The following is a 13,504-nucleotide window of genomic DNA, read 5'->3' as shown; positions in this document are numbered from 1 at the left end:
TGCTTGTTTTCTTGCAGTCGTCGTCACATGGTGGCCAGCCTTGCGGCCTCTTGAAGGCATATGCTATGTCCCATAAGGGCAAGGCGACGTCTGACGTCAACTACGATCCGGAGGACGGGCCCGAGGCATACAGCAACCCCATGGTCCATACCCGCCTCAATGCGTACACAACGATGGCAAGGGAGGTCCATGGTCCAGAGTTTGATCCGGCCACCGAGGACCTTGACGGAGAAGTCGTCATGAGGGTTGGAGGAGGTAAGAATCATGGGCGGTATTGGATTGCCGACAGCGCAATCGACTCGTCCTCTACTTCTACTCTATCTCAGATTAGAGCAAGGAGCACGAGTGCGAGCCCAGGCATACGACCTCGGCAAGACACTTCACAGTACCGGATACAGGCACTCCAGGTCATTTCTTATTCGTCGTTCATTGATTATTGTATACCATTTCTTTGTATTATCATAACATTGGAGTGAAAATTTTGTAGGCCGAATTAGAAGAAGAGAGAAGGCTACATCTGGAGAACGAGCATAGGATGAGGGATATGTTTGCCTACATGCAGACTCTTGGTGCCGCAACGGGTGTAGCTTCACCACCTTCATTGTTCGCTTCACCTCGACCTCCTGCGGAGTTTTCTACTCCTGTGAGTATGGATAAGTTTTAGCCATGTCTGACCTTTACTTATCTTGTCTCACACATGGGATCGCTTCTCCTCTTTGCAGAATCAATCGGCGGCCTCAAATGACCCTCATGTTTCTCCAACTACGCCGGTATGGAGGTCGCCGGGTTGGAGGTCTTGAACATGATTCTTACCACCTGTTTCTATAGACTTCTCATGTTTTTGGACATCTATGGACTATATTGTGAGACATGCATATTTATGATCTGTAATAATAGTACGTGTGTGAACCGATTTGGGATATGTATGTGAATCAATTGTGTTTGTAGTATAGATGTGATGTTTGTGATATAGATGTGATATTGGTGATCTTTGTGATGATATAATGTTTTCTGATATATATGTATATGTGTGGATGAAATCGAAAAAAACAGATTAAAATGGGAAATCTGAAGATTCTTTGCCGAGTGTAAACACTCGGCAAAGAGTGAAGAATCTTTGCCGCGTGTGAACACTCGGCAAAGACCGAAGAATTTTTGCCGAGTGCCAGACATCCCGACACTCGGCAAAGGAGGCTACTTTGCCGAGTGCCAGGATGTCTGACACTCGGCAAAGGAGGCTACTTTGCCGAGCGCCAGGATGTCTGACACTCGGCAAAGGAGGCTAATTTGCCGAGTGCCTATAACATGACACTCGGCAAAATAACAGTCTTTGCCGAGTGCCAAATTCTGGCACTCGGCAAATCGTCCGTCATATGCCCTTGTTCCGTCACGGCGCTTAAAGTTTGCCGAGCGCCGCGCTTTGCGCTCGGCAAAGACTTTGCCGAGTGCCCGACGAAATGCACTCGGCAAAGTACCCTTTGCCGACAATCTCTCTTCCGTGTGTCCTTTGCCGAGTGCAACACTCGGCAAAGTCTTTGCCGAGTGTTTTTTGAGTTTTGCCGAGTGTTTTTTACACTCAGCAAATTAACTGTTTCCGTAGTGTGCAGGTATTATCATCTACTATGTCAAATTGTGAACTATGCGCAACACTCTATACAAATTGAGCTGACACCAGCATCGAGTCATCAAATTATGTAAGATGTGCTTAAGTAGAAACAGAAAAAGGAAACTTAACTGGACAGGGTTTTGCCTCTTCACACAATGTCAAAGAAAAGGAACTACAATCAAAGAGCAGTAGCTGCCACATCTTTTAGTTCCAAAACAGAGACAATAGGCGCTCAGATGCATGTCAGAATGCAGAATGTCGAAGCTGACGAGATAAAGTCATTACTGTTTCTCATGATACCCGACAATAGTTCACGTTTCACCTATCAAAAGTTGCATGATAGAATACTCTGTATGTTCCAGACATTACCAGCCAACAAGTAATACAACAAAATAACAGTGTAAATAGGAGTCTTAACAATTCCATTAGGCGACGCAGTAGCATGGCCCTTAACACTAAGCAAAATGTATCGCAGCCGTAAATCACGGCACCAGGTAAAAAGAAAAACTACCCACAAACCACTGAGCAAGAATCGTTTCGATTTCCCGAGATCCTACACACACTTATGCTGCTCGATTCAGCTTACATGCTACAGATTTAGCGTCTCATATAGAATCTTGAGATTACTGTGGTGTTGAACCAGGTGGCGGTGGATGCTGTGGTGGCGGTGGTGGTGGTGCAAGACCATCATTGCCCATTCCCTGCTAGAATCAGCAATGCCATACTTTAGTACATATGATCAACCCACAGCGATATGATTAAATGATGCAGAACCAATATTAGCATATTAGATGGACACAGATGATCTATTCTAGTCACCTGTTATCTCATAAATGCATCAGCAGGTACTACCTGGTAAGAGCTTAGACCAGGAATGGATGTCATTTGTCCTTGTGAAGCCATTTGTCCCTGAGGCCGGTTGTACATGCCACCCATAGGAAAATTTTGCATGCCAGATGAGCCTGATGCACCTTGGATGCTTCCCATCCCATTTGGGAAGTCACCCATCGGGGCTAGGATAGTGACCTTATATACGGACGTGGTGCTCAGGTACGTAGGATCCTTCGAATATGACCGTGCTCCACGGTGTTGTAGGGGTAGGCGGCAGGTGGTGACAGCCCTATTCGTCCGCCATGATTCGTCGTGGTTTATGAACTTCCCAACATTCGGGTATGGTGTAGGAGTTTTGAAAGTTGTAACAACCCTAACAGTACCTGGGTCGGGACATTCTCTCTAATATCTGGAGTCTTAGCTCTGAGCCACAATCATGTATCTTGTTTAACCTTTTATGTATCTTGTTTAACCATTGCTAATATGAATAGATGCCTATAGGACCTATTTTGTATGCCTATGCTCCCGCTAACATTAGGTTTATTCGTTTATTCTTTATTCTGGAGATTGGCTTAAGTGTGTGTCACGTTACCCTATTATCATTTATTATGACTTACCCCTGTATGAAATGTAGTTTATAACTTAAGCATATTGTCCTGATTATGTATCCAGTAAACTCTTTTACACCATGCCATACTTTGGAAAAATATAAATAACGATACACTAATACTCTTCGGGTGAAATGCTACAACGGTATATCCGTAGGTTAAGAAATATCAACAGGCATTTCTGGCGCTGTTGTCGGGGATGGCACTGGTTAAAATAATTTACTAATACACAATCTTGGCTATGTGTCTAAGAAGTAGCTACTGCTTATTACAGGCTAATGTTGCTATTATTTTGTCCTGATGGATAAAAGTAGAGTAGTATATGACTGATTTCTCCCTGCTGATAGACTTCATTGGAAATCCAGAGAAGCTCGTGAGAAGGGTCCGACCTCGCGTCGTCCCTCCTCAAATCGTTCTCCCGGCAAGGAATCAGTCATCCATGCACAATCTGCTGCTATGGCCGAAAAGACTCTTCATGACTTTTCCGTCCCTCCTTGCCAACGTGCCACCGGACCCCACATCATCGTCGGGGATGTGAATTTAGAGTTGAAATCAAGTCTGATCAACATGGTGCAGGTTAGCCCATTTTGTGGCAAGCCAAACGAGGATGCCAACACTCATCTTCAAAACTTCCATGAGCTGTGCGAAATCGTAGTGATACGAGGAGCCACAACTGATGCCATCACGCTCCGTCTATTTCCCTTCTCCCTCCTGTGGAAGGCGAAATAGTGGTTCTACAAGGACAAGAAAGCCATCAGCACGTGGCACAAATGTTCCACGACGTTCTTCACAAAATTCTTCCCTCTGGGCAAAACAAATGCTCTGCTTGGGAAAATCTCAAGTTTCCAGCAAACAGGGATGGAATCTATCCTAGAAGCTTGGAAGAGGTTGCAAAAATACATCCTGAATTGTCCTCATCATGGAATGGATAACTAGCTTATCCTCCAAAGCTTCTATAACGGGCTAATAACGCCGACATCTACAGCCCATATTGATGCTGCTGCTGGAGGAGCCTTTCTTGATCTCTCGATCACCAGGGCTACGGTTCTAATTAAGAAAATGGTCTCCAACAAAGGGTGGAGCGAAGATCGTCTCCAACCCTGTACCAAAGGCATGCACACCATCAAGAAGACGGCCATGCTCGCGGTAAAGCTGGACCTCCTGCTCAAGAAGCTGGTCCCAAGCAACAAGTATACGCTCCAGTCAAAGCCATAGACTCACACCCCGCATGCGAGGTCTGCGGAAACGGTGGACACTCCGGGAACGACTGGCCCGAGATCCGTGAAGATTGTGCCTTCATGAACAACAACAACAACAGTTATAGTCCATAAAGAACGCTAGGAGTGGAACCAGTCGCGCCCCAGCACCAGGGAGTTAATAGTTTCGATTCTAGTTTCAGTTCAAATCAACCTTCCCTGAGAGATCTCATTTTGGACCAAGCTAAAATCAACAAATCTGATAAAACCATGAAAAGTGTTAATATAAAAATTGAAACTTTTTCTTCTACGCTTAGAAATCAACTGAGTTTTAATAAAATATTTGAAACTCAACTTGCCCAAATTACTGCTACTGTTCCTGTTGTTTAATCCGGAAAGATTCTAGGGCAACCCGAAACTCCCGTGAAAAATGTCAGCATGGTGACCACTAGATGGGGTAACCCATCTCGGAGGCCATCACGCACTGACCATGCAGGAAGATCCACACATCAGTGGAAGAACCAATGGGAAGAACTTTTAGCAGCAAAGGAGGAGGAGGATCTAGGGTCCCTATGATTAGCTGCTCGATCCACTACTGCTACTTCGAGCAAGTTCTTTGTGACCTTGAGGCAAGTGTAAACATTAGCTCGGCTCGGCTCAATACACTAACGAGCGAGCTCAAGCTGGTATCTCAACTCGTTTATATAATGAGCGAGTTCGAGCAGCTCGCGAGCTGGCTCACGATTACTCAAATGGCTTGGCCTGCTACGCCTCAGGTTGACCAGACATCAAAGCGCTGGTGGCTGCCGCATCGAGCAGTCATGCTCGCGTTCCCCATCTTTTCGACCTCACGCATCCGCCCCGCCGCCTTTCTGTGGGATGCATCGGTGCCGGCGGCAGCGGCGCACCACGGCACCATTCCTCTCCGTGTGGCCTACTCCGTCATCCGCATCTCCAGCGTAATACGTGCCACGCGGTACCTGCCTGCCCGCGCGGCCGCGCCGCCTGCAATGGAAGCCGCTGCGATGTGCGTGGATGAGCAGCGCAAGCAGCTACCATCCGCGCTCTTGGAGTCCGTAACTATCGGCGGCGTGGCATTCCGGCCTTCGCCCTCGCTCGCAGCGCGGCCTACCGGCCTCACCCACCGTACTGCAGCCTCGCGTCCTCCTCTCCTCAGCTTGCGAGCCGTCGCTACGGGAAACGGCTACTTTGCCGAGTGTCAAAAACACTCCGCAAAGCTCCAAAAACACTCGGTAAAGCCTTTGCCGAGTGTTGCACTCGGCAAAGGACACACGGAAGAGAAAATGTCGGCAAAGGGGACTTCGTATATTTCTTCAATTCTTCCATAATACTTGATCCCATCAAGGCCAGGAGTAAAAACTCCAGTATTTGTGGTCTTTCGATTGGGTCGACTTGCCTCGTAGCTTGCTGTACAAAAACGATATCCATTCACGTCATAAACAGAATATGATCTGACCCTAAGGGCAAAGCCATCGGCAACCTGTCTCAACTCAGCATTCATCGTATGGCCCTGCATGTTCAAGAACGATAGATCATTTTATGCCTCGTATATGGGAGCAACTTCGAATGACAAAGTAAGTACAAGCTAGATTGGACGGTTACCTGCTGCTTGAACCAATGAATGAAATCGGGCGCTCCATTTCCAGCACCCTGGCTAAAAAGGGTATCACATTCCTGTTGGGTAGGTTCCCTTGATCGACGCCAGAATTCCTGAATAAATTGCTTCATGTACGGCACCACCTCGTCAAGGTTGGTCAACACATATAGCATTATCTGGCGCCACTCTTGATGTGTCAATGTCTTGGTGGTCGAACCACTTGCACTTCCGAGTTGCCCTAGGAAAAGGCTGAGGTTCGAGCTATTTTTGCTAGCATTGTAACGAGGGGGTGGATTGTGCACACTAGGGAGGTTGTCACCATAGTATGTTGTTGTGAAGTTCGACACCTCCTCCAGAATGTATGCCTCTGCAATGGAGGCTTCAATTTTACATTTATTTCCACATTTCTTCCGAAGAACCTTTAGAGACCTCTCGATTGGATAGCACCAACGACCCTGAACGCCCCCCCCCCCCATTCGTGCCTCATACGGGAGGTGCAATATCATATGCTCCATCGGATTGAAGAAGCCGGGTGGAAAGATCTTCTCCAACTTACAGAGCAACACCGGTGCAATTTTCTCCAAGTCTGCCACCACAGTCCGAGATAACTCCTTGGCACAAAGCTGGAGGAAGAAATAGCTCAACTCTGCAAGCACTAGCCATACATGCTCAGGGACATAGCCTCGAACCATCGCCAGAAGAAGCCGCTCAATCCATATATGGTAGTCATGACTCTTCATCCCTACGACTCGCATAGTACATAAGTTGACCCCCCTACTCAGATTAGCTGCATACCCATCAGGGAACATCAACCTCTTGATCCATTCTAGTACTTCCCTCCTTTGGGGCTTGCTCAATACGAAATCGGCCTTAGGCCTTCTCCATGTCTTTCTGCGACCAGGAGGCTTCATCTCTAGGTTTGGTCTATCGCATAACGTTGCTAAATCCACTCTAGCCTTAACATTGTCCTTTGTCTTACCGGGAATGTCCATGATTGTTGCCCAAAGTGCCTCTGCGACATTCTTCTCTGTGTGCATCACATCAATGTTGTGTGGAAGGAGAAGATCATCATAATAGGGGAGCCGAGTCAAGCCTGACTTATGAGTCCACATATGTTGCTGGCTATATCCCACAAAGCCACCTTCTGGATTCACCACGAGGCCATCTATCTGCTGACGAACTGCGGCACTAGTCTTCATAGGAGGTGCAAGGTCTGTCACTGCGACACCTTTCATAAAGTTTTTGATGTCTCGTCTGAATGCATGATCAAGAGGGAGGAATTGCCGATGTTTATCGAACGCCGAATACTTGCCACCCTTCTGCAACCATATGAACCTAAGACCTTCCTTGCATACTGGGCATGGATACTTCCCGTGTTCACCAGGCGCTGAATATCCCATACGCCAACAGGTCATGAAGGGAGTATTGGTACCAGACATGCATTTTGAAGTTTGTCTTTGTAGCCCGGTCGTATGTCCATACTCCTTCCTCCCAAGCACGGGCCAATTCATCAATTAGAGGCTCCATGAACACACCCATGTTATTCCCCGGGTGTCCAGGAATAATCAACGACAACAATATATTCTGTCGTTGAAAGCATACGCCTGGAGGGAGATTGAGGGGGATAACGAATACTGGCCAACATGTATATGTTGCAGCCATCATTCCATAAGGATTGAACCCATCTGTTGCCAACACAACACGTACATTACGAGACTCTCTGGCTTTCTCATGATGAATGCTATCAAAGTGGATCCATGCTTCACCATCGGACGCATGTACCATCTTATCAAGATTGTATCGTTTTCCATTTTTGTGCCATGTCATCTGTTTTGCGTATTCCTCTGTCATGTATAACCGCTGGATCCTCGGTATGAACGGAAGGTGACGTAGGATTGTCATGGGGATGTCAAGCTGCCTCTTCTGCCCATCACCAGAGTCTACCTCCATGAACCTAGGGGATTTACACCTTGGGCAATAATTTGATTCTGTGTATTCTTTCCTAAACAGGACACACCCCTTCGAACAAGCAGGAATCTGGTCATACGACATCTTGAGTGCACGAAGAAGTTTCTGTGCCTCGTATATGCTCTTTGGAAGAATGTGACCCTCCGGAAGTAGGCTGCCAATAACTGTCAACATACTATCGAAGGCGTCTCGGCTCAGGCTATACTGCGACTTTAACGCCATTATGCGTCCAATGGCATCCAATTGAGAAACCTTTGTCTGTCCGTGAAGGGGTTTCTGTGCCGCGGCAAACATGTCGTAGAAGATCTTTGCAGTTGCCTCTGGCTCCTCCTCCGTATGTCCTTCAACAGATTGTGCCTCGTGATAGTCATGTAACATTTCCGCTACCCCGGCATCGGCATCATAATCCTCGACACGTTGCCTCACCACCTCCTCTCTCATACGATCGGCTTCACCGTGGAAGACCCACTGGGTATAGCCTGCCGTAAATCCATACAAACAAAGATGTTCCCCTATGACCTTCTTCGTTTGTCTTTTCCTGTTTGCACATTTGCTGCATGGATAGAAAATTCTACTCGCTCCTTTAGCAGCTTCGCCAAACACCTGTTCCAAGAAGGACTCGGTCTTGTTGATCCACTCATCGGTGACTTGACCCCGACTTAAGTGGCCAGTGTACATCCAGTCATGGTCTTCCATCCTCTAACATATGCATTGGAAAGTAATATCAATTTCATATGACAAAAGTTTTCATCATAATGCCATGACACACTCTCTAGCATTTTGTATATCACAATGCATTCACACTCTTTAGCCTTTCGTGTATCACAATATCACATGATAAGCCAAGCCAACTTCTGCTTATATCCTAAAGTTACAAACATTGCGATCTCCTAGGATCCTAATCTATGTTAATATATTTAATGGTCCAAAATGCTACCTGTCTCTACTGCAATACCATTTCTTGCACTCACATTCACACACATACATTCGTTATTGTCCATGCCAAAAACCATAGCAAACATATTCGCAAATGCCACAAACCATAGCAAACATAGCAGTACCTGCGCGCCATGGCTGCATTGACAACTAAAATTTCCTAGTTTATTCTCGCAAATACCATAGCAAACATATTCGCAAGTACACATGCATCATCTGGTGGAACATGAACAGATGCAGTACCTGCGGCGGCCGGGGGCGCGGCCGGGGGCGCGGCGGGGGCGCAGCGGGGGGCACGGCCGGGGGCGCGGCAAGGGCGTGGCAGGGGCGCGGTGGGGGCGCAGCCGGGGGCGCGGCCGGCGGTTGGGGCGAAGGCCTGGGGCGCCGCCTGCGGCATGGGCGGGGGGGGGGGGGGCGGGGGCGCGGCCGGGGGCGGGGGCGCGGCCGGCGGCGGGGCCGGGGGTGGCGGCGGGGCGGGGGCGTGGAGCAGGCGGGCGCAAAATTTTTGTAAGTGTTACGGCGGATAAGGTGGGAGCGCGAGGGAGCGAGCCTATACTATATTCAATAGCTTTGCCGAGTGCCAGATCAGCGGCACTCGGCAAAGTCCCCTCTTTGCCGAGTGCCAGATCGGCGGCACTAGGCAAAGATGTCACATTTTTCAGACCCATTTTCCAATTTATTGAATTCCTTGTATTTATTAAAATTTGAGCTACAAGTCACTCGAAAAATGGAAAATAATGAATAAAAAAATGATATTCACGTTATTGAAGGATGCGTTGAGACCTTATCGAGAAAAAAATCAGAAATTTCAAACTTGTTGTCAACGAGACATGACGTCAAACTTCTTATCCAGTTATTTTTAAAATGTATAAAAAGCAAATATGGTCGGAAAATTATGAAACTTATCGAGATGTAATGATATCATATGGGGAAGCTGTGATAAAAATATGATGAGGTTTCGTGAAAGTTAAAACATACGATGCTTATAAATTGAAAGTTCTCCAAAGAGATATATGATTTTATGTGAAATCCGATTAGGTGTTAAGCATCGTAGATGTCAAACTTTTACGAAATCTTATACAAATTTTATCACAGTGTCCTCACATGATAACATGATATCTCGACAAGTTTCATAATTTTCCGACCAAATTTATCTTTTATACAATTTAAACACGACTTGAACATAATTTAGTCGCCATGTTTCGTGAATATTAGGTTTGAAATTTGTGGTTCTTTCTTCGTTAAGGCCTCAAAGCATGCTCATTAACATGAATAACAATTTTTCATACATTTTTTCCACTATTCAAATGACCACACAGTTCAAATTTGAATTATTCAAGAAATTCAATACAATGAAATAAATTATCGAAATATAGCAAACACTTCGATAAAAGAACCTAAATTACATATGTTGTTCAGGAGAATGTAGGAAGGCAATAGAAAAAATTTTAGAGAAATTAAAGAAAAAATTTTTGTATATTTTGCCGAGTGTCTGGCCGCGGCACTCGGCAAAAGGCCTCTTTGCCGAGTGTCTAGCCCAGGCACTCGGCAAAAGTTATCTTTGCCGAGTGTCTTGGACCAGACACTCGGTAAAGAGTCACGGCGTGAACTACCGTTACATCCTGGCGCCCGTTTGCCGAGTGTAATCCTTTTCCGAGTGCACGGCTCTCGGCAAAACATTCTTTGCCGAGTGTTTTTCTTTGCCGAGTGCCCGGCTCTCGGTAAAGGATGAGTTCACCTTGTGTTTGTGTTTGCCGAGTGTCCGATATTTTGCACTCGGCAAAGTATTTCGCACTCGGCAAAGTGCTGGTTTCTGGTAGTGCGTAACAAGCTGGCTCGAGCTACCAGCGAGCCGAGCCGAGCCGCGTTTTCTGCTCGGTTAGATAACGACCGGAGCCGAGCCACCCCGTAATCTAAATGAGCTAGCACGAGCCGAGCTCGACATCCACCCCTACTTTTAGCCCTAAACTTTTTTTCTCCCTGTTTGTCCCTTCCAGCTTTTGTTGGTTCATATTTCGATGCATGCATGATGACACATCCTTAGCACACGCAACAACCGAGCAACTACGTACATAGGATGGTGTCATGGTGATGAATCATGAATGACGAGTTCATCATGACGTACGTATACGTAGAAGCACACAGTTCTTGACGTCCTGGTTACTACATAGTAATTGCTGCCGAGGTGTCCATTGCGAACCTAGAGTTTCAAGGTGGTTCCTATGTTTACTCCTTTCTCTTTCTCTTTTGATCCTGATGTTTTGGTTCGTATTTTTATAGTGGCATTCTACTTGATTGATTTAGGAGAAATGAACTGAATGGCATGCCACAGACAACTTGCATCCTTAATCGAGAAAGTTGTTACAAGTGTATTATTGTTGTATTCAAGCTACATGGCTTTAAAGAACGTGATAGAGAAAAAATGAATTGGAAGCTTCATGTGGTACAACACATAATTTGCACTAGTTTTTGTGTACAATAGATCACTTGTTCCGAGAGACCATTTCCTTTAGAATCCTAGTTGCAACTCTTTTTTTTTAGTGGAAATCCTAGATGCAACTCTGGCAAACAACAAACATCCCACATTTCAACTCAACCCTATTATTAGAAAAGTTGGTCGGGTTTTGCTACATGACACTATCCTAACTTTTTTATATCTGTGGGACCGACTGTCAAAAAAAGTATTAGCTACAACACGTACAGTAGGCGGTGGTGTCCTACAACAAAGAAAAAAAGTGTCCCACGGCAAATATTTTTTGTTTCCTTGCCCTACAGAAAATTATTTCACAAAAAAACAGTGTCCAGTAACAAAATTTCCTAGTAGTTCGTAGAAAATTTGAGAAATTTACTACAGTACACTGTATGTTTTTCGTTTGTTGAACAGTTCACAAACCTTTAATTTTCTGCATGATTCAATCATATCCAAGGTGCGATTTGATGGACATCCAAAAGCGTCCTGTAGGAGATATATATTCTCTCTCTGTGCACGAGAGCTTGCCATCTCAAGTGAACCAAAAGAAGCTTTTTTTCTTCTTATTACCCCCATTCTCATCTCTCTCTTTTTCCAAAGCCGTTCTCCTTCTTTTATCGTTTCCCTTTGTCCGGACGCGCCACCCTTCGCCAAGAAAGACTCAAGTTGACTGCACGCAGCGACGACATGCATGTCTTGTCTGCTGACAGTCTAGCTTGCAGCGTAATCCAACTTAACAATCCACACTAGATTCAGCAGGGCATCATGCATCTAGAAAAGAACTGAACTTCACTTGCAGCAAGAGTAGTAGTGCCTTGTTACCTTGGCCGTCTACGCACGCCGCTTACGTCCTGGATTCTCAGCCGTTCTTGCATCATCGCATGCGTCTCGTTTTCACCTCCTGGCGATCCACCACACCACTCGCTCGTCCGGCCGCCGGGCAAAAATATTCTTGTCTGCTATAGCCTACGGCTATTACTAACTCACTCCGATCCAGCTTCAGTTCATCGATCAGGAGAGAAGATGCTTTCTCTTGATCTGGGGTGTGTGTGAATTACGTGCGCCGAGTAGGAAAAAGGACGTCCAGCTTTGGGCGCGGCAAAGGCGCCGAGGTGGTCGCGCATCTTTCTACAAAGGGATGGAAAGGGAGGTTCACTGTTCACAAAAGCGACGAGCATTTGCAACCGTGAGCAGGATCCGTCTGGATCATGACCAGACGCCCAAGTGAACTTTTTTATCACCAAGAAATGGAGGCATCCATGACCAGACGCCCAAGTGAACTTTTTTATCACCAAGAAATGGTTGCAGTGGGCGCTACTCCCATTATACGTACCAAACGGCTCGATCGATGATCATTGCACATACGACCGTGTAAGAGATACTTGACGATGGATTACACACGGGATTTAATTTAAGAGTTAAGCAATAGCTAAGTTGGTTGAGCATCCAACAGAGGAGAGTGTTCACCTACATCTAACTTGGACGCTTGTAAAATGGGCACCTCTAGAAAAAATGGCCTAGCTAGCATGTCTCCAAGCCAGCAGAAGCTTGGCAGGTGCAAAGAGAGGACCTACTCATGATGCTGATTTGCACGATGTAAAAGTAACGCATAATATAATCCCCTTTATGAATGTTCCTACTGAGTTGTCAAGACTCAAACTGAATTAAGCCCAATGTTTCGGGCTTTGTTTGAGTGATGACCCGTCAAATAGACAGCCAGTTTGTCTTGCATTCAGTTGCATGTTCCCTTGTTTGCTCGAAATTTCAGTCTGTTCATTGAAAGATACACTTTTTTAGTGTGCCTTCGCTGGGAACTGAAAAAAAAAATGTAGAACACGAAATCTCAATCCCTAGCACACTGGATTTTGACATGTTTAGGTCAATAGAACAAGGTGGTGAAGATTTACTCTGAATTCATGATTGGTTAATTAAGCAATGCAAGAAAAAGGACTTCGAACTCAAGACCTCTTGTAGACACAAGTCAGTAGTACGCCCTCGCAAAATCTTAACCAATTTCGTGGCGGCGCACGTGGTGCTCTTTTAATAAACAATATGTAATGATCATGAGTTCAAGGAAGCTTCTCCCATGAACAGCTTTCCATAAACAAGGTCCCCTAACACAGACCTTTATCCAACAAACTTCCGTGCTGCTTATTCAAGTGGCAGGTTATTCATCTGTGGCCAGCGCACTACTCCTTTTTTTTCTATTAAACATGACCACTTGGCCAATTAAGATTCAGCATTTTTTATCTTAAAAATTGTTCTTGTCGA

The 13,504-nt window shown here is 45.8% G+C and overlaps 1 non-coding gene across 1 annotated transcript; it reads right to left on the bottom strand.

Annotated features, from left to right (window-relative positions):
* Positions 1 to 3,864: 3,864 nt before the first annotated feature.
* Positions 3,865 to 3,971, bottom strand: LOC112883659. The gene has a single exon (XR_003226914.1). It is a non-coding gene; the product is annotated as a small nucleolar RNA R71 (small nucleolar RNA).
* Positions 3,972 to 13,504: the final 9,533 nt, after the last annotated feature.

The sequence above is a fragment of the Panicum hallii genome, chromosome 2, assembly GCF_002211085.1.
Source record: "Panicum hallii strain FIL2 chromosome 2, PHallii_v3.1, whole genome shotgun sequence".
Taxonomy (NCBI): Eukaryota; Viridiplantae; Streptophyta; class Magnoliopsida; order Poales; family Poaceae; genus Panicum; species Panicum hallii.
This window is presented reverse-complemented; position numbering and strand designations above follow the sequence as displayed.